We start from the raw sequence: 21,950 nt of genomic DNA on the forward strand, positions 1-21,950 counted from the left end.
TACTCTGCATTTTGTAATGTTTTGTGACCACTATCTGCAGATTCGGAAGCGTTTTATTTTTCCAATTTTAAAAGATAAAGGTTTTATGCAGGTTAGACTAGCCTTAACATATCTACAGATGCTGAATAGCCCTTGGGACATTTTTAATATCACTAGTTTTATAGTTGCAGCAGTTAGAGCAAGGAGAAAAAGAAACTAAATCTTAATTGCTCATTTCTCTGTATAATTGATTCTCCCTTTTATATTTTATATTTCATTGCTGAATTTTTAGAGCTGTATTTTATCAATGATGGATTTTGAGTGTTATATGTTTTGTACGTGTTGGGTACTTTAACATGCTTTTATGATTTGTAATAATCGAATAAAGTGATTTTGACTGACTGACTGATTCCACTTTCCAAATTTGCAAACCACTTCCAGAATGTACCAAATCATTTTCCACCCTTATCCCAAACTCCTTCAGCTGCCAAGTCCTGTAATTCTTGATGTATGTCAGTGATGTTATTAACATATCCCTTCAGATCTTTGAATCTATAGGGGATATAAGAACCACACAGTTGGACCTTCAGCATCAAATAGACTCCGCCTTCTTTTGTAAGCAACACATCTAATGCAAGACGATTCTGCATCACCATCACCTTTATCGATGCCATCGCCACATCTGGGAGTAATAAAGACTGAGCTGTGTTAAAAGATAACTTATCCAGTAATGTAGCCATCCTTCTAATCTTGACGTCATTCCACACCACTCCCAAACCAGGAATTATCGCTTCAAATATATCTCCCACAACCACTCCTGCACTCACTTCCCTGTCTGCATACTGGAGGGAGAAACCTGTATGGAAATATTGCCACAGCACTTACTATGGTGTCGGAGTTGTGTATATAAATAAATAAATAAAACTAAATACATTGTGCGCTGCAATGCCGATTTGGCGTTGCAGCGCGCGCAATGTAATTCGTTTTATTTATTTATTTATTTATTTGCACAACTCCCTTTGGCCGTATTATAGAGTTTACTACCCCCAACCCTGCCCCTCCCGCACCCCGTTTCACCGCCCCGCAGCACTCCCTCGAGGAGCCGCCTCTGAAATCAGTATCAAAATCTCAGACCTCGCTCTCCCTCACATTTGTAACCATGATAAGTCAACTCAGGAGAGGAATATCTCTGACAAGGTACTCGAGCACTCCTGGATCGTCTCACACTTTCTGTGTTCGGCTTGGTCTCACTTAGATCGGACTCTGATGATTCACTTATTGGTGCAAGTTTTCTTTCAGAGGCAAGTCTCATAATTCTTCTCTGTCTCACTGGCCAGGTCTCACCTGCAGCATATTTCTTCCTTGGCTGCACATGACCACTTGCCACACGAGTCTCTTCCACTGAGTAAGACTCTCTGTCACTTGCAATGTTGCCGTCTCCCTCAGAGTCTATACCAGGGTCTTGGGTAGCTTGACCCCCTCAGAGTGACTTGGTGTGTGTCCAGCCTCTTCAGGTACATCTACAGCTTGGCTTGCCCTCTCCTGTTACCCCTTGGTCACTGCTGGAAGTTCTTCTGGAAGAGGAGCCGTTTCATCAGAGGGACCTAAGGTTCATCTGGTGTGAGAGGCATGGACCCAGTTCAGCACTCCACCACACTGTACAGCAGTTGTAGTCACCAGTATCACTTGATATGGCCCATGCCAACAAGAGTCAAGACAATTTTTCCTCAGGTGCTTTCTGAGGAGAAACTCAATCTCCTGGGTTCAAGCCATGGCAGACGTATTTTGAGGTATGTGCAGTCACTGCTTCAACCTGATGAGACACTGAACGAACCACGTCAGCCAAACCTTTACAGTAGTCACGGACTAAATCATCTGTGATGTTCACTAATGCAGTAGCAGGCACAGCTGGCAGATGCATTGCTCTTCAATCACACAAAAGGTACGCCTGGCTGGGTGTGAGATGGAGAAAATGAAGAAGAGAATAGAGCGTAATGTAATGTTAGAGAAAGCAAGAGGAAGAAATCCTTTAACGACAAGAACCCTCACTCACCGTTAGGTGACATTCTTCATCATATGGGTTCCCTTCTCACACTGAGGTGTGGGCTATGACTTCGCGGGGGGAAGAGCTGAGGTGTTTTCTTTATAGATGAGCGATGGTAGGAGGATGAGTGGGGGGCAGAGTGCAAAAAAAGTATATATATATATATATATATAAGGAATGGTGATTAAAATTGTCTCCGTGGATCCACTAAATCTTTATAGGGTGGTCTCAGGGACAAAAGTTGAAAGAGAGGACTAGGGATTAAACCATATATATCCCTAACAATGGTCAACATATTTATGCCTTAAGTTGGTCACCTAAAGGAGTTCAGTGGCATTCCTCAGGACCTAAAGTATGTAAGTCATTCAGCAGTTGTGTTTTGAAAAACATAGTAAATATACTGGTCACCACAGGCACAGGGTGGTCAGGTGGTCAACGACCCGTATGCTTTTAAAGGTTTGTCTGTCTATGAGTAGAAGTGAAAAGCCAAATCTCCATGCTCAAGGTATGTCTCCTAGTGGCCAGCTATCATAGCCTGGTGCATAACCTACGGATGCCCCGGCAAGAGCCCGTAGGTTATGTTCCTGTGGTGGCCAGTATATTTATTACTTTTTTTGAAACACATGTGCAGAGTGACTTACATACTTTAGGTCTTGATGAATGCCACTGGATTCCTTTAGGGGACTGACTTAAGGCAGAAACATGTTGACCATTCTTGGGGATATATATGGGTTAATCCCTAGTCCTATCTTTTAACTTTTGTCCCTGAGACCACCCAATAAAGATTTAGTGGATCCACGGAGACAATTTTAATCACCAAATCTTATACATATAATTTTTCTTGCACTCCGCCCTCCACTCATCCTCCTACCATCGCTCATCTGTAGAGAAAACACCTCAGCTCCTCCCCTCGTGGAGTCGTAGCCCACACCTCGGTGTGAGGAGGGAACCCATATGATGTAGCATGTCACCTAACGGTGAGTGAGGGTTCTTGTCCTAAGAGGATTTCTTCCTCCTGCTTTCTCTGACATTACATCACGCTCTATTCTCTTCTTCCTTTCCTTTATCTCACACCCAGCCAGGCGTACCTTTTGTGTGATTGAGTATTTGAAGGGATTAGTACTGACCTGGCTCGTCAAAGATCCCTAAAGATCCATTTTGTGAAGAACAGACGCATTGCTCCTCCCATAAGTATCTCATGTGGCAACAATCCAGTTCTCCTATCAGGAATGGTGCGCAGACTTATTAGCACTAGAGGCAATGCACCAGGCAATTTCAAAGCTGTTGCCGCACACACTTTAGCCAACCTCGATTTCAGGGTACCATTGACCTGCTCCACCATTCCAGATGCCACTGGCCTTTAACTACAATGCAGTCTTTCATCCACATTCAAGGCGGGGCACAACAACTTCATGATCTCATTGTGGAAGTGTGTACCTCTATCTGACTCCAATGTAGTTGGAAATCCAAATCTAGGAATGAGTTCCATCAGCAACAACTTAGCTACTGTCAGACTATCACATCTCTCTGGTCAAGTAAGCTTTGACCCATCAAGAAAAGATGCACACAACAACCATATTGTATCTCAGCCGATTACACACAGGCATCTCAACAAAATCCATTTGGATCCGATTAACGGGACCCCCTGATCTGACAATATGGCTCAAGGCAACAACAGTCTTCTTCCCAGCATTAATTTGTCGACACGTGACACACCAATGACACAGATTCTGCAATCATTCGAAACCTAGAAATGAACCAAGTCTCTCGGAACAGTTTCACCATCACATCACTTCCTGTGTGAGCTGCTCCATGAATTTGCCTTGCCATTGGATGCAACAAGTAATCGGGTATTACGGCCCTGCCATCAGCTGACACCCATTTGTTGTCTTTCCCTTTCTCAAAACCTGCCCTGATCCAACCGACTTGTTCCTCCTCTGTGGCTTTCATTTGCAAACGCCTCACTTCATACCACGTATCAGCTGCCGCTAGCATCATGTTGAGTTTGGTCTTCTCTACTCCTGCCAGCATATTCCCCATTGAAAACACATGCGTGAAAAACACAATAGGGTGCAACTTCATCTGCGTACCTATTTCCTATAGTCACAAAATAGTTTCCCCCTCCATGGGTGGCACATTTAATGACACTTTTGCTAGCAATTTAAAGCTTCCAGCAGTTGTCTCATACTACCATTTCATATAGGGAATGCAGATGATGTTAGGAACCCTCTCATCGCTGTCTAAAGTCATGAACCACACTGAAACTGTACTGGCTATCGATATAGATGGTTACTCGGATCTGGTCAGAAACAAGGAATGCACGGGTCATAGCAATGATTTCAAGCACTTTGCGGAGTATACTCCCTGCAACCAAGCAGCTTCCACTACTTCAGAGATGGTATAGTCTGCAAACACTGCTTGCAGATTACCTTCATTGTCTCTTAAGCATGAACCATCAACAAACAGGACTTGATCAGGATCAGACAATGGCTCATTGACAATGTCAGGTCTCGGCTTCATACAAAGCTCAGTGACATCCAGACAGTCATGGGGCCCGATTCACAGAACTAACTTAAGACAAAATCCTAAACTTACTACTTATGGTATTCACAGAAGTTAGGATTTTGTCCTAAGTTTGACTTAAGACAAACTTAAGACAGACTTAAGACAAACTTAAGACAAACTGTCTTAAGTTTGTCTTAAGTTTGTCTTAAGTTTGTCTTAAGACAAACTTAAGACAAAATCCTAACTTCTGTGAATACCAAAAGTAGTAAGTTTAGGATTTTGTCTTAAGTTAGTTCTGTGAATCGGGCCCATGGTCTTCATATTCTTTCCCATAAACATTTGGAATAGGTAACAAGGTAGCAAAATTTAACACAGAACACCCTTCAGAGTGACGTTTTCGGCGGCAAGAAGCACCTTCTCATACCTTGTTAGCCTATTATTTGTCAAATGCTGGGTTTTGGTTCTCTTCATCAAAAGCTTAACTGAATGTGGTACTTATACTGTAAGATGATGACCCATCACAATGCTTTCACTTCGTTCAATACTGACACCTGTTGCAGCAAGGGATTTGAGACATCAGGGCAATGCTGAAGCAACAGGTTCTAAAGTAGCTAATTAATAGGCCACTTGGTCTATGGGCACCTCATGTTTCTGAGTCAGTATAGATAGAGCACATCTCTCTCATTCATGGCAGAACAGCTGAAATGCTTTGCTGTAATCAGGCATACCGAAAGCTGGAGCAGGACACAGGCATTCTCTCAACTACAGGAAGGCAATTAGACAATCGCTATCCAAAGGTACCGGATCAGAAACATCCTTGTGAGTCAGCATCTGCAAAGGTCTTGCCATCAGAGGAAAGTTGGAAATCCACTGTAAGCAGTATCCAACCATTCCCAAGAACATTCTGACCTCTTTCTGAGTACTGGGCAGATACATTTTTATGATCGCTTCCACTCTTTCTGGTGACACCTTTCTTTTGCCCTTTTCAAGTCGGTGGCCCAAGTACTGTACCTCATTCAAACAGTACTGAAGCTTACTTGGAGATGCCTTATGCCCATTGTCAGCCAGATGGTTCAGTAAGGCAATGGTATCGTCCCTGCAAGCATCTCGCATTTCGGACGTGATGAGAAGGTTGTCAATATATTAGACTAACACTGAGTTCTGGGGCAGAATCAGACTCTCAAGGGTCTTTTTCAAGACCTGGTTGAATATAGATGGACTTTAAGTATACCGTTGAGGGATATGACACCACGCTAAGACACGATTATCCAGACGGAAAGCAAATAAAAACTGGCTCTCCTTGTGCAATGGAATGGAGAAAAATGCCTGGCAGAGATCAATCACTGTGAACCATTCAGCTTTGCAAGGAATTTGAAATTGGATTACAGATGGATTCGGTACCACGGGACAACATAGAATTACTATGCTATTGCTCTTCCTAAGATCCTGAACAATGCAATATTTCCCACTCAACTTCTGCAACCCCATGATAGGTTATTGCATGAACGTCCCATGATCTCCTTCAGAATGCCCTGCGCAATCATGGATTCAATTACAGGTGTAATCCATACTACTGTTTCTGAGGTCAGGTAGTACTGGGGTGTCCTTGGAATTGGAAACTCTGCATTTGGCTTGACCTGTATGCAGCCTGGCTCGACTCCTCAAATCTGTCTGATTTCTTCGCCTGTGAAGTCCCATACCATTAGAGAGACGGTGTCTCTGAGATCCAGTGGCATGTCTTCCACTGTCAGTAAAGGAAACGTGGCAGTGCAAAGATTCTGATTAGTCGGTTTGAAAGTAATGTCCTCATCTTTGGTCTGCAATTCAATTCCCTTTGGTGTGCAGTAGATAGTACAATTCAATTTGCACAAAAAGTCACACCCAGCAAACATACTGGACTTGAATACCACACCACGAATTGATGGTGATCTTGAAAGGTTCCGATTTTCATTGGCACCTCTTCTCTCAAAGAGCTCATCACCCTTTTGTTAGAGACTCCTACAGCTTGGGTCGATTTTCCCAAGAGGGGCAGGTTTCGGGCTACTGCGGATCTCACAGTAGAACGGGTAGCACCAGCATCAATCAAGAACGTAATGGGATGACCATCCACGTTTGCTTCTACGCATGGTCCACTCTGGTATACCACTTAGAATGCTCCAAGAGTACCGTCTTCCAATCCCACTCAGGCACTGTCATAAGGACGGGTCCAGATCGACTCCATTTAGAGCTTCCATTAAGGGCATCTGATGGTATGTTCGATTGCCTTGTGAGATTCATGCAGGCTGAGGCACTTGTACTAACTGGCTCTAATTCTCTCCCCCATTAAATTATCTTGGCCTGGTCACTGTCAGTAAATGATTTACGCCATTTGCCACTTGCACGAGTTCTTCTCCCTGCTCTTGATTCGTAGGATAAAGACGACACTCATGCTTCCAATGCATGATCTTGTGACAAAAATGTCAAGCAGTGGTCTTTTTTAGGGTCGCAACGTCTACCCCTGTCTTTGGATCTATCAGGATACCTCTTTCTCTTCCCTGGCCCGTTGACCGTGCAACTGGTTGTACTTGTATACCTCCACGGGCATTTCCCTGACCACGAGTTACAGTTCCCATCATTGCCTGCACCTGCTTTCCCTTCTGGACATTGCACATTTGGACCAACTTCAGTTTCTCCTTTATCCTCCTATATTTCTATTCCACCTCATCACTGCATTATCTGGCATACCGAAAGATTTCCTCTACAGACTTGTTTTGCAAACAGGTTAGGTGCTGTTGGATCATGAGGCTGATCTCCAGCCTCAACCTAGTCACAAATTTGGACACAAATTGTTCCATGTCTTTAGTGTCGAGTGTGTCTAACCCGCTCTACTGGTTGCAGGCCTGTAATACCTTTCATAATAAGCATGTACCGACTCTTTAGGTTCCTGGGTCGTTTGGTCTATCTTAACCCAATCTATGTTCTGTGCGACTATTTTGGACTGCAACCATGTGATCACCTGATTGTACTTCTTCATGACGATCGGCGAAGGACCATGAGTTACTGAGTCCTCTTGTTCAGCACTAGGCCACTCAACAGGTATCTTACAAGCAGACCTTAGATGACGCGGAGCCACAATATCGAACAAGGTGTTTAAGTCAATCCACAACACCTTTGAGATCAAAGCAATCATCTTGCTTGTACCACTCAGCAGGTCTCCCTTAACCTGGGGAAATGATTTGTGAACCCAGCAAGGTCACCCCAACTCCAGGGAACATGCATGTATCCTCCACTAGGCACTTCCCATAACAGATATGCCTCCACTCTCTGAGTTCTCCCTCCTGGAGGTGGCGTTTCTCCTGTCCTGTCGCCTTTCTTACGCTCTTCTTCTTTGACCATCTCTCTTTCCACTTATCCAGCATACTCCAAGCCCTTATTCCTACCACCAGATCCCGAATGTGTGCCCTCAATCTAGTCACTCTCTTTTCCTCCAACTCTGGGTCACTGTAAGTAAGCCTGTGATTTCCCTGCAATGCCTTTGTATGGGATAAGTCTACTCCATACTTCTGAGCCAACTCCGACAGCTTCTCATGTGCTTCTCTCGCCTGACATCCTTAGCCATAAACAACAAGTCATCTAGCTCATGCATCTCTACTCTGTCTAAAGGCAGACTCCAACTGATGATTTCCTCCAACTCAGCGTTCATCCTCACCGCATTCCACTACTTTTGCCTTCTTTGCAGCTTTGATGTTTCCCTGACTCAACCTACTATTCTGACTCTCCTTGCTGTTATTATGATCCCTCAACCATGACTCTAAGTCTGCAATGTCTAGAGCATGCTGATTGTCAGAGTTTCTCTAACTTGTGCTTGCTCCTTGGGTCATGCCACTTGGTCCCCTCACCGTAGTTTTCCACATTCGCAGATCTGAACTAGTGCTTCCCATCGTTATAGACTGTATGGTATTGAAGCCAATCCATACTTCGGAAGGGTCGGCAGTAGTCACTAAAGGGATATTAGATTCCATAGGCGCTAAAACAAAGACATTACTTTTCTCTTAAAGAATGCTTCTCTACTTGCAAAGCAAACATGAGAAAGAACAGATTCTGCAGTGCACATGAAATTCAACTATTAATTCTAAAGCAAGAGTTTTCAGGGACTTGCATTTCGGGCCTATGATTTTGGCTTACATAAGAACGTTAATGATAGGAAGTAATGGAATGCACACCATCTACTCAATCATGATTCCAATGTTAATCAAAAAATCCTCAAAGAGTGCGTGCGTTACTGGTATAGTGCCTTGCCCCGGTGGCACTTGATATACATTGAATAGGTGGGGCGTCGTTACGCCCCAAACCAGTCGCACAGCTACATGCGCAAGTCCATGATGCTTCAAATTAATCTGTGTTTCATGAAATATTCATTCAAATCTCTTCTCCAATTAAACTCCACTTAATCCACACTCGAAGAACCATGCTAGTTTTCCAGGTTTCCTATATTTATGATGAGACCATCCGGACTTCTGTCACAAATACGACAAACACATGATTCATCCCAGGCATGTTCTTTATTGAGACCCAATGCATTTCGGACTCCACGAGTCCTTCGTCAGGGGTAACTACAAATGAAACATATTTGTAATTAATAATCAACTCCTACATGTTAACATGATACTTCTGTTAAACACTGTGCATTCCATTACTTCCTATCATTAACCATGAATTATTGCCCCTCTTATGGTTTGGACCCAACATGAGAAGCGGTGAACAAGATCAAAGGACATGGAAACTTGATCCACACAATGGCGAATACATCCTGTTCTTTTCTCTTTTTTTTGAAGTGGGGGATTAATGTCAAGCAGTTGCTGCAACAAACAGAGTCAGTAGCACTTAGCAAGGTGTATTGTTCATGCACGTTTATCATTTATGGACGGTTTTACTTTGAAATGTATTTTTTAAACACAACAAAGCTGGTACAGGCAGAGCGATGTAGAACAGCAAAGCATTGTGGGGATTGCAGTCTTTGTCAACTGTGAAGCGGCAATGGCTCCGATCAGGTGTTTAATTAGCACACGCGCGCATCAGGGAGGGACTTTAATTCATACGCGAGGTTCAAAAACCGAGCGTTACTTCAGGCGGGGTAACATTTTGTCTTCGAGATGAGGATTACGAGTTTGTAACATCCCTGGGCAGGTACGTGAGCACTATGCTGATCAGAATTAGGTTCGAGGGTTTGAAATGGGAAAATAGAGGAAGGGATTTTACGGGCGGAATGCTTTAATGAGGAGGGGAGGAATTCACAACGGAAGCAAACAACTGGTGGTTCAGCAATAGCGCGCTATACAGAGGGGTTGTTTACATGTGTTTAAACGCGAGTGGCTGGCTTTTAAAAAAAAGGGTTTCCTACAAATACATAGGAAAAGATGATAGTTAGCCAATAGGTTTCAAGGTACAGTGTAGAAGGGGGTGGTTATGGGGGAATGAAAGCGAGGGGGATGTTCGTTCATTTCATTTTGGCTGCATATTTAAGCACATTAACTTTCACAGAATAGCAGATTTTTGTTGTTTGCAGCAACAGTGTTTAACAGAAGTATCATGTTAACATGTAGGAGTTGATTATTAATTACAAATATGTTTCATTTGTAGTTACCCCTGACGAAGGACTCGTGGAGTCCGAAATGCATTGGGTCTCAATAAAGAACATGCCTGGGATGAATCATGTGTTTGTCGTATTTGTGACAGAAGTCCGGATGGTCTCATCATAAATATAGGAAACCTGGAAAACTAGCATGGTTCTTCGAGTGTGGATTAAGTGGAGTTTAATTGGAGAAGAGAATTGAATGAATATTTCATGAAACACGGATTAATTTGAAGCATCATGGACTTGCGCATCTAGCTGTGCGACTGGTTTGGGGCTTAACGACGCCCCACCTATTCAACATAACATAAGAACGTGCCACTTTCATCAATACAATATGCAAAATCATGGCATTTCAATCAATACATTTACCTACTAATAGGAACTATAATTTGTCAAACACATTAAATATGTGAGTATTGTCAGCTTCACATCACTAGATTTCATGTTAACGTCTTCTGCTAGCTACATTTATTTCCTACGTTAATTCTCCATGACACTTATCCATAAACGAAAACACGTCATATAATTGCGTTAATACATTTCACAATTCTTACACCTCATGTTAACATAATTTGCAGGATTATGTGCGAATGCGTTCCCTACGTGATTATATTACGTAGGAAGCCCTTGGGCAGCTATGTACTTTAAAATCCTATAACTAACTAACTAATGCACCCCTGTAAATAAAATGAAATTTGCGCTCCATCAAGACCAAACACAGATTCCAGGAATAGATAAAAAGATATGTGTTGCAAGAAGGAAAAACATAAAAGCGAAAGTGATGAAGAAGGAGAGGTCTGGAGACAAAGGTAGATACGGTAGGCAAAGAATGTGAAGAGAAATGGGGAAAGCAGATATTGAGAGTGCAAGATTGGAGTGGAACATGCTGAGAATGAAAAGTGGAAAGAGTCAAAAGGTAAGGGAAGTAGAGCAGACAGCAGGGAACACGTGAAAGGAGAGTGGAAGGGAAAGATGGGAAGGTGAAAAATAAAAAGCAGTGAATGAGGGGATGCTGCAATTAATAGGAAACACAGACATAGGGCAGAAAGTGAAGGAAGAATGGAGAGAAGGAAAGGAGTGAGGTGTGAAGGGGATCACAAAAAGAAAATACTGAGGGGGAGCAAGAAAAGAGAACACCTCTGCTTTATTAAATATACAGTGATCAATTATGTAAAGTTGAGGGGTGACAGGGTTGTATAATTCTTGGCCTGTCTCATCAGTGCATAGCTGTGCTGGCCAAAACACAAATAGCGATTCTTTAACTGTGTTAAGATTTTATGACATAAAAAAATGTTTGTGGCATCACAATAGGTATTCTATTCCTGATAAAAGATAATAAAGTGTCAGGTATACCATTGGGATTAAGCTTTGATGGAGAATCAGGCTCTAATGCTTCAAACAAATGGTTCTATTACATGATCAGGCTATAAATCACAAAATCCCTCTGCCTGCCACCTATATCAAAATTAAGTCAGAAATTCAACTCCATTTACAGAAGATTACACACACACCTCTGCACTAGTAAAGCACACAACTCAACTGAGTCTGCCTCTGTGCTATATTGGGATTGTAATTTATGAACAGCGAGTAACAAATTATCTCTGTGACAAAAAACAGAAACCCACTGACCTATCCACATAAATACAGTTCTGTCATCTGCATGGTACACATTCTTTGCAGAAGGCACATTAACCTGCTGCACTATAGTTAAAACTACCACTAGACAAAACTCAGATCTCTCTCCAGCAGGAACAGTACATTTAATCACCAGCATGCAGAGTTATCTTGACATTTTTATTTGTGCCAGAATTGTGCTGGAACACACAAGGAACTCAGCTGCAGGCGCTTTTAATTCAAGTTCTTTCCTAGCGCAGTGCCCCCCAATTCAGTGCCCCCGAACTCAGCGCCAGGTGCTCAACGCCCTAAAAGCTGGCCGTGTCCGATGCCCAGCTGTTGTTTACCCAAAATGACATGCTCAAATTTTAGAATTTAAACGCACGTTCCCAGAACCATGTAAGAATTCACTTTTTAGTGTCTGACTTTCTTACACTTCTGCAGCTAACTGACAGCTGCTTCAAAGCACAGGACAATGCATACATACATGAAACTCATACATCAGAGTTTACCAACAAGTCAAGTACATATACACAGCAGGATCACATGTGGGGTGTGGTAAAAAGAAATGTCAAAAATGCACACTTGAAGAGTGTAAGACTCTCCCACTTGCCCGGTCTGCCTGCCTTCTCATGAGCATGCAAAGCACTCATAGAACACACAAGTAGAATTCCAAATATAGATGAAATCACTGACATGCAGAGACAGTGTATGTTACCATGCTGCTCAAGCACGGGGCCCGGGATGCGGCACCACACCCTGACAAATGGCCCAAAAGGGATGAAGCTGCGCCCCTGGTTGCAACTCAGTTTCTGCTTCTGTTCCGAGGCTGAGACAATATAGTGGGATGTGAGGAATAGAAAACGAACCATAAAAAGAGTGTAATTTGGCTGCCATCAAGCATTGGCAATCAAAACCAGTGTCCATACCAGGCAGACATCCGAACTGAACAGGACAGGTATAACTCACTTAAACGGCCATCAGCACTACTTTTGTTCAAGTCTCATCTTGGCTGGAAGCTAGACGCACTTGACATCTTGATGCCAATGCCATTTAGGAAGCAAAATCAAGACAACAAAACAACTGCCAGTACTGATAAATATTCACTGATTCACTTCCAACAATCACACATGCCACTCATAGTGATTGAATAAATAAATTAAAGAATAAATCTTTTATTTTACTTTTTGATATTTTATATATTTTTCAATGATGGAGGCTCAGTCCATGTTATTATTTTCATGAACACTACAAAGCATTTTTGGACCATAACTAAATAGGACAAACATATAATTGCAATTTTTTTACACACGAAAGACATTACAATGCATCTTTTAATAAAAACATTTTACCTAACTTGAGCAAGCTCAAATTACAACCGATACTAAAGAGAGAAAAGAAGCAAAGACACCCAAAGGAAAGGTTTAGAAAATGTACACCACAATCATAATCTAAGATGTAACACAGACCCAGGACAAACTATGGCCAAACAGTTAGGTATTCAGGTCATAAGAAGGAATCAAATTCATTGGTTGTAATGTATTTCAGTGACCTGATACTCAAAATGTATAATGTGATACTTGTTTGGACACACATGAACGGCCAACGCGTTTCAAACCCACTGTAATTTTGGGGTTATCCTCAGGACCTGGAAAAAGAGCTAGAAAGTAAACAAAAAATAAGAAAGAAAAGAAAAAGTGCACGTGTTACTATTAATTCTGTTTTCCAAGCACATCCACATTCCTCTGAAACTTTGCTGCAATTACGTTGTGTATTCAGTGTTGTGGCATTCACTAATGCCACTCAGCACTTTATTATTTTGGGCATGTCAACTCCAATAGCACAAGCAAGACAACAAAATTAGAAGGAATCAACTATCGCAGTTTCGTGAGAGGGGGAGGTTATCATCTTACCTCTCTAAATCATGCGTGTAGGCCAACGCCGATTGAATCTGAAGGGCGGTGCAATTAGGCTCCGACAACCAGCTGTATTAATAATAAAGAGGGTCACTTACTTCAGCAAGCCACGGGTCCTATAAAGTAAAGCCAAGAGTGGTTAGAGCGGCAATGAATTAAACATACCTCTGTGTTAGCCTGGAACACTCAGAGGCTGACTTCTTGTAATTTCTATGCTGAGCGTGTGTGAGCAATCTGCGTGGGCGAAAAAAGGTGAAACAAGTTACGATCGCATATGCGGACGCTGTTCACTTCCAGTGTCTACAGCAGCAAAAGAGCACCATATTTACCTTGCGCATTATTTAGACATCGCCGCGTCCGGTCGCATCAATTTCTCGGGAGCCAGCGTTTGTCCTCCGGGCTCAGGTGAATTTATGTATCATCATGAAGAACTTCATATCACGTGATTTACGATTGAAAGAACTTTATTGTTCTACTTGTGTTGTACATAGAATCATGAAGGTCGTCAGCGGTTCAGACCGGTTAAATACTCCTATGTACACTCGCCAAGAGTCACGTTGCTTCTATTTGATGCACTTTGCCAATTTCATTATTGACGGTAGCATGTTGAAAAAAATGTTTTTCTGTGAACATAAAAGTGTCCGCCGAATATTTAATGGAGCATAAATAGTGGTGAATCCGAGGTTTTTTTATTGCATCGAACAGAATGCATTCTGGTGTATGTTGTCCATTTATTTGGAGTACACCATTCATGTGTAATTCTTGTGGTGGGATGGGCCATTACAGTTGGCTTTTGCAACAGAGGCACATGTGGGTGACTGTTTCCAGTCCTCTTTATCTAATTGAGAAGTGTGTGCACTGTGTCTGGGTGTTCTAGGTGGTATTTACGAATAGTCGAACATAATGAAACTTCATCACTAATTGCTGGCGCAGGAGAGGCTGTGTTGGTATATGTTACAGATTGTAAATCTCCGAAAGTTCATTAAGGCCGTCCACAGTGGTGTTGTATTTGACAATGAGCATAGCTCCCCTTTGCAACAATGTCCTTTCTACATCCCCTCCTCGGGTATTCTTGTCAATTTTCAACAGAATGGTCCATTTTAGGTCATTTACATCATGGTACTTCAACATCCAGTGGTTCACCAAAGGGGCATTGGTCACTTGTTTGCGAATCCTCGACAAGTGTTGTGTAATGCGTTGGCGGGCTTCCTGATTGGTCTTACCAATGTGCAATTTAGAAAACGGGCATACTATGCCATATACGACATTCTTACTTTTACAGCTGGTGAACAGATCATGCTTCCACTTGATATTTTGAAAGTCAAAAAGCGCTCCTTCAATCGTTTGTGAACAGCATGAGCAAGTACCACATTTGTGATGGCAAGTAATGGGAGATAGGTTGAATTGTGTCCTAAGGGTACTTCTACTTAGTGCTTTCTGTGCAGCTGCTCGAACAATCAAATTTCCCAGGCTCTTGTCTTTTTTCTGAGCGAATAGCGGTTTGCTCCATGCAGAGTGTACCAGTGTACCTTCTGTACTAGATGGCAATTTTTTATTGGTCACCTTTTTAAGGAAATTGGTGCGTGAGCAAAATGTAGTAACAAAAAACATCCGTTCTGTAGGCTCTTTTTTCTTTTTTTGTAGCAGAACATCCCTGGGTGTCCACCACGCCCATTTCTTCGCATGTTTCAACAGTTTTTTTGTATAGCCTCGTGATTTTAATTTTTCTGAAAGGTTGTTCGCATAAAACATGAACTCATCTTTTGTTGAACAATTGTGTTTTATCCTTATAAACTGTCCAAGAGGGAGGTTATCGCGCAAACTCCGCGGGTGATGGCTTGTATAGTGAAGGGCTTTGTTTCTGTCAGTTGATTTTGTATGTAGTGAAGTGATCAAGGATCCTTGGGAGCTCTACACTTCTACGTACAAGAATGTAATAATGTTTGGGCTATAGTTTACGCTGAATTGTATATCAGGTGTCCGTAGGCTCAACCAATTATGGAATGCTGTCAATTCATTTGGAGTGTCATTTCAAATAAAAAAAATATCGTTGATGTAAAGGACATAAGTTGATATCTTAGTCCAAAATGGATTATTATTATAGACAAAGTGTTCTTCATATTGCATCATAAACAGCACCACCAGCTCGGACGCAAAGGAACAGCCGCTGTGGATGGCCTTACTGAACTTTCGGAGATTTACAATCTGTAACATATACCAACACAGCCGCTCCTGTGCCAGCAATTTGTGATGAAGTTTCATCATGTTCGACTATTCATGAATACCGGATGTATGACATTACAACGCGTGTCATTACAACGCTTGCAGTTACATCGCATGCGTTACAACGCATGCGATGTTACAACGCTATGCCATTACAACGCAAGTCTTTACATCGACTTGCGCTAGATGGCGTGCTAACATTAGAAAAGTGTAATTTACTATTCCAACTCCAGTCCACTTAACAGTAGGGAAGGTGTTGGGATAGTAAACTACACTATTTGTAATGTTAGCACGCCATCTAGCGCAAGTCGATGTAAAGACTTGCGTTGTAATGGCATTGCGTTGTAACATTGCATGCGTTGTAACGCATGCGATGTAAAGGTTGCGCGTGGTAAAAACCGCGTTGTAATGGCTGTTCCCCATGAATACCACCTAGAACACCCAGACACAGTGCACACACTTCTCAATTAGATAAAGATTGTGCCTCCGTTGCAAAAGCCAACTGTAATGGCCCATCCCACCACAAGAATTACACATGAATGGCAACGTGACTCTTGGTGAGTGTACACAGGAGTATTTAACCGATCTGAACCGCAGACGACCTTCATGATTCTATGTACAACACAAGTAGAACAATAAAGTTCTTTCAATCGTAAATCACGTGATATGAAGTTCTTCATGACGATATATAAATGCGCCTGAGCCCGGAGGACAAACGCTGGCTCCTGAGAAAGTGATGCGACCGGACGCGGCAATGTCTAAATAATGCACAAGGTAAATATGGTGCTCTTTTGCTGCTGTAGACACTGGAAGTGAACAGCGTCCGCATATGCGATCGTAACTTGGTTCACCTTTTTCGCTCACGCAGATTGCTCACATGCGCTCAGCATAGAAATTGCAAGAATTCAGCCTCTGAGTGTTCCGGGCTAACATAGAGGTATGTTTGATTCATTATCGCTTTAACCACTCTTGGCTTTACTTTATACGACCCGTGGCTTGTTGAACTAAGTGACCCTCTTTATTATTAATACAGCCGGTCGTCGGAGCCTAATTGCACCGCCCTTCAGATTCAATCGGCGTTGGCCTACAAGCATGATTTAGAGAGGTAAGATGATAACCTCCCCCTCTCACGAAACTGCGATAGTTGATTCCTTCTAATTTTGTTGTCTTGCTAGTGCTATTGGAGTTGCCGTGCCCAAGAAAACAAAGTGCTGAGTGGCATTAGTGAATGCCACAACACTGAATACACAAGGTAATTGCAGCAAATTTTCAGAGGAATGTGCATTTGCTTGGAAAACAGAATTAATAGTAACACGAGCACTTTTCTTTCTTCTTTTTTGTTTACTTTCTAGCTCTTTTTCCAGGTCCTGAGGATAACCGCAAAATTACAGTGGGTTTGAAACAAGTTGGCCATTCATGTGTGTCCAAACAAGTATCACATTATTAATTTTGAGTATCAGGTTGCTGAAATACATTACAACCAATGAATTTGATTCTTTCTTATGACCTGAATACCTAACTGTTTGGCCATAGTTTGCACTGGGTCTGTGTTACATCTTAGATTGTGGTGTACCTTTTCTAAACCTTTCCTTTGGGTGTCTTTGCTTCTTTTCTCTCTTTAGTAACTGTTGGAATTTGAGCTTCCTCAAGTTAGGTAAAATGTTTTTATTAAAAGATGCATTGTAATGTCTTTCGTGTGTGTAAAAAAAATTTATTTATATGTTTTTCCTATTTAGTTGTGGTCCAAAAATGTTTTGCAGTGTTCATGAAAATAATAACATGGATTGAGTTTCCATCTGTGAAAAAGATATAAAATATCAAAAAGTAAAATAAAAGATTTATTGTTTAATTTATTTATTCAATCACTATGAGTGGCACGTGTGATTGTTGGAAGTGAATCAGTGAATATTTATCAGTACTGGCAGTTGTTTTGTTGTCCTGATTATTGATTGGTCCAGCCTTACTGATTACAGGCAGAACCCTTTATTGATTACCATTTAGGAAGCAAAGACACATAGTTTGTCACTTCACAAGTTCTTACGAGATAAACTATCATTTGGCAGAAGGGTTTTGAATTTCTGAGCTCTGTACATAGGAAGTATGTATGTCCAGCAAGAACTTTATATGCATGTGTCCATTCGAGTAATTACCACCACTGAGATAGCACTTCTAATAAGTGATTATTACTACACAAAAGAACCCTTTTTAACGAATTTGGAAGTGTAAAAGATTGAGAAAAAACTGTCCGGTTCTAAATATATGCTTTGCAGTTTGAGTGCAGCTTCTTGATGCTGGATAGCAACCAGTGGCGGCTGGTGACATTTGAAGCTGAAAGGATAGCAACCAGTGGTGGCTGGTGACATTTGAAAGTGGTGAGGTGTAAACGTTCAGGATGAGTGCCCTATGGCAAGGGAGCATAGCAAGCAAGGCTGTCCGTAATAAGAAGCACATGGAGCTTAAGCATCAGGTAGCTCCTTCTCTGCCCCTCAAATCTGCTGGTGATGGAAGACTATGCTAAAGGCAGTGGAGAGGGATAACGAACAGTAAGGTAAAGGTAAACCATGCTAAATGCATCTGTAACAGAAAAGGCACAGTATGGTGGTGGAAGTCCATGCATAAGGTAGTTTAATGTGATAAGCCACAGTATAGTGATGAAGACCATACTTAAGGAAGTGGTGAGGGATACAGCGCAGCATAACGTTCAATGGAAATGCTAAATGCAGCAGTTAGGGATTCAGAACAGTATGGTAATTGGAAGGCCATGCTAAAGGCAGCTGTGAGGGATACTGCACAGTAGAGTGTTGCGAAATAAGACATAGCGTGGCTATAAAGAATCACCCAAGAGACCTGTTAGAGCCCCACATTATAATTTGACACTAGACCTGGCTTTTGCACGAAAAACACTTTGTATGGTGAGACTTGTAGTTTTGTTTGGACTGTTATAAAAGGATTCAAAATTATGGCAGGCAAGGTATTTGCAAAAATCCCACGTCTAAATGTAGATACTACACATCAAGATATGGGAAATCGTAACATTGCAGGAATTATTACAAATATGCCCATGAAAGTACACGTTTGACTCAAGTTCTCACCTGTCAAAAGTAAGTTGGGCTTAGCAGACAGGGTACTGTGCGGTGCCAGTCACCCATCAGCTGGTCGGTTCAGACATTGCAGCCTTGGGCGTTCCTCTCGTGTAAGTATGGGATGGTAAAGTTCTCGTCCACAACTTCAGTAGTTCATGTTCTCAAAGAAGTAGATAGATCCTGTGACACAGCAGAAAGGCGGGCACTTTGTGGGCAAAGTCGTGGTTTCTCCACACCATAGTCTCCTCCTCGCCCTCTGCCTGCAACCATGTGTCTTGTGATGCGTAGTAGTGAATCCAAACAAAGAAGTCATAGACACAGATATCAGTGAAGAACGCCTTGTGTGACATGGTAGAGAGCTGGTGGGGGCTTGCACCATTTAGGTCCCCTTCCAAGAACACGCCCTGGCTGTGTAGCTAAATTACTGCCCTGCTCATCCATGATGTAGACACCCCTTCAACAAACTGAATAGCTTCCCCAGGCAACATGAGTCACCAGCCCCTGCTGCGATGTGTACATCTAGCCCAGGTTTCAACTGTTTTAGACAATACCCACCTCTAAGCCAATGGCAGGACTTTAGCCCCTTCCCTGCGGGGGTAATTCCTCGCAGTTATGGAATACGACTGTACACCTTGCAAAGGGCATTTCTGTCCCAACAAAAGAAAAGGGTGCCTTTGATAGCAAAAGGAAAAGGGTGCCTTTGATGATATAAAGCAACTTGCCACCTCTGTGTATCCCCCTTTCACAAGTGCCACGAAGCGGTTTAGAATGTACTGTGCCCTATATTAGGGTGGTATACTTCTGCCTGCCAGGAGAACACCATGTTTCCAGCTCCTGACATTCCTTTCACAAATCACTGTTCTCAGATATGTTACTGTAGTTGGCTCAGCGGGCGAACGTGAATCCTACAACTCGCAATTTAAGTAATCACAAATTTTGCGATTACTTAAATAGCATTTTTTGCATTTGGAATGATGCATCCCAAATCCAAAAATTGCGGTCACAAAGGGGCAGATTCCCCCAATCTGCCCCTTTGCGAGTGCAAAAAACAATGATGCATGTGCCCCATAGTCATTAACCCGCAATCTACGACTGAATTAATAGTACATAATGAAGCCACGCTCCTGCCTCAAGATCATGTAACCCAGAACATGCAAGGAGCCTGTCGAGCTGACATGATAAAGTCCTGTGTAAACTCCAAGTCTGCAGCTCTTGTAGAACATCAAATTAATTATTTAGCTAATGATAGCAAGTCAGGCTCAACAATATCTCTAAGGGTTATGCCGGAAAACAAATCATCTAATTGTGCGAAATTTGTTTTTCACCCTTTATATGATTCCAGGGGCATTCACGATAGTCTTAATCGCAGCTTATCATAAAACTTATTCCAACAATCCCTGATTTATCATTTATTAAAACTACTGTTCTTCTTTTTATCCAGTATAATCAAATACGTTTTAATTCATCTTGTGAGTCCACCATAACAACTTGGACTAATAATGAAATTATGAATAAAAGTTTAGATTCAATGTCTTATTTTACAAATTGTGGCATGAGGTTATTAATTGCACCTCCTTAAAATATCCCTCAATTTTAAAGGCATTAGCCCCAAAAGTGAAAAAAGACAGAAACAAGATTGAAGGTAAAAAGATAAATTCTCTACTTAGAGGTGCAACAGATCATCTTGCAACACAGGTTTGCTGATCACTAATACTCTAAGAGGAGTTCGTACTTGAGAACTGCTACCTAAAAATAATAAGCAACTGGATGACTGGTTTTGGCTTCCTCTACCCTCGCAAATGTGCATCCAGGAGATGAGAATTGAACTTTGCCTGTTACAAATGGTAAAGATTTACAACTGAGGATTTGTTCCTGGAATGTGCACGGGCTGGCCCATTTATTGGCTGACCGAGATACTATTTTATTTTAAAATTCTTTTGCAGTTTTATTGTTCCAAGAAACATGGAGAGAACAAGCAACGCCTATGCTTGGGTTTAATGAGTTTACTCTCTCTCTTCAGTACACACTAATAATTTTGGCGGTACGAAGGGCGGTCTTTCATGTTATATTGTGTTAAAATTAAATCTAATAGTAGAAGTAGTTGACTTGCAGTTGGATTGGTTACAGTGCCTTTTAATACAGCACAATTGCCTTAAGATGATAACATATAATGTCTATTTAAGTGTGAGGGTAAATAAGGTGGCACAGTTGTATATCCTATGGGATATCTTAAGTTCATTAATAATTAGGCACCCAGATGCTGGCTTTATCTTTTCTGGTGATTTTAACTTACATCTGTGTGCTTTAAACTCCTTAAATGGTAAGAGTAATGGTATCGCAAAAGAGTGCTGTGATAATATGCACCAGCACAGTTTATCCCTGTTAAAAGAAAAATCCTTGAGCAAATCAAGGTCAGTTCCATCTTTTAAATTTTCTAAGCATGGCTCAATGATTGATTACACCTTTATTTCAGAAAGTTTAAGTCCAAAATTGGTTGAATATATGGTGACTCCTTGAGTCAAGAGTGAACATAACCCTCCGATAGTAACATTTCAGTTGCCAATCATTTGTAATCCTAGATCTAATGAGCTCCTTAACACAGTCCATTCTTCATACAATCTGAAAAGACTAGTATGGCATTAAGATAAACATGAAGAAATAATACAGGCTCTGGAAGTAATAATAAAGGATAGTGAACAGTGCCAGGTGGGGGTAAACTTCATGATTGATAAATGGAATTATATTACATCTTCCCCGGTGGGAACATTTCCAATACACAATCGAAAGAAATTAAATCTAACATCAATCTCCCCATATAAATGGTAAACTTGCCAGCTATTTACATTAAAACGATCTCTTAATAGAGCTGTATGGGATGCCTTCTCTCATAGATACCAGCAATCTTACAATGCTTATAAGGATAAAATGAGGGCATTTAGAAGATCTTATAGGCGAGAAGTGTGGGTGGATAA

The 21,950-nt window shown here is 41.7% G+C and overlaps 1 long non-coding RNA gene across 1 annotated transcript; it reads right to left on the reverse strand.

Moving 5' to 3' along the window:
* Positions 1-13,045: 13,045 nt before the first annotated feature.
* Positions 13,046-14,101, reverse strand: LOC146812098 (uncharacterized). The gene is made up of 4 exons (XR_014965864.1): positions 14,002-14,101; positions 13,838-13,906; positions 13,670-13,741; positions 13,046-13,416 (listed from the first exon to the last, which is right to left on the reverse strand). It is a non-coding gene; the product is annotated as an uncharacterized LOC146812098 (long non-coding RNA).
* Positions 14,102-21,950: the final 7,849 nt, after the last annotated feature.

Source organism: Triturus cristatus, chromosome 7, assembly GCF_964204655.1.
Source record: "Triturus cristatus chromosome 7, aTriCri1.1, whole genome shotgun sequence".
Lineage (NCBI taxonomy): Eukaryota > Metazoa > Chordata > Amphibia > Caudata > Salamandridae > Triturus > Triturus cristatus.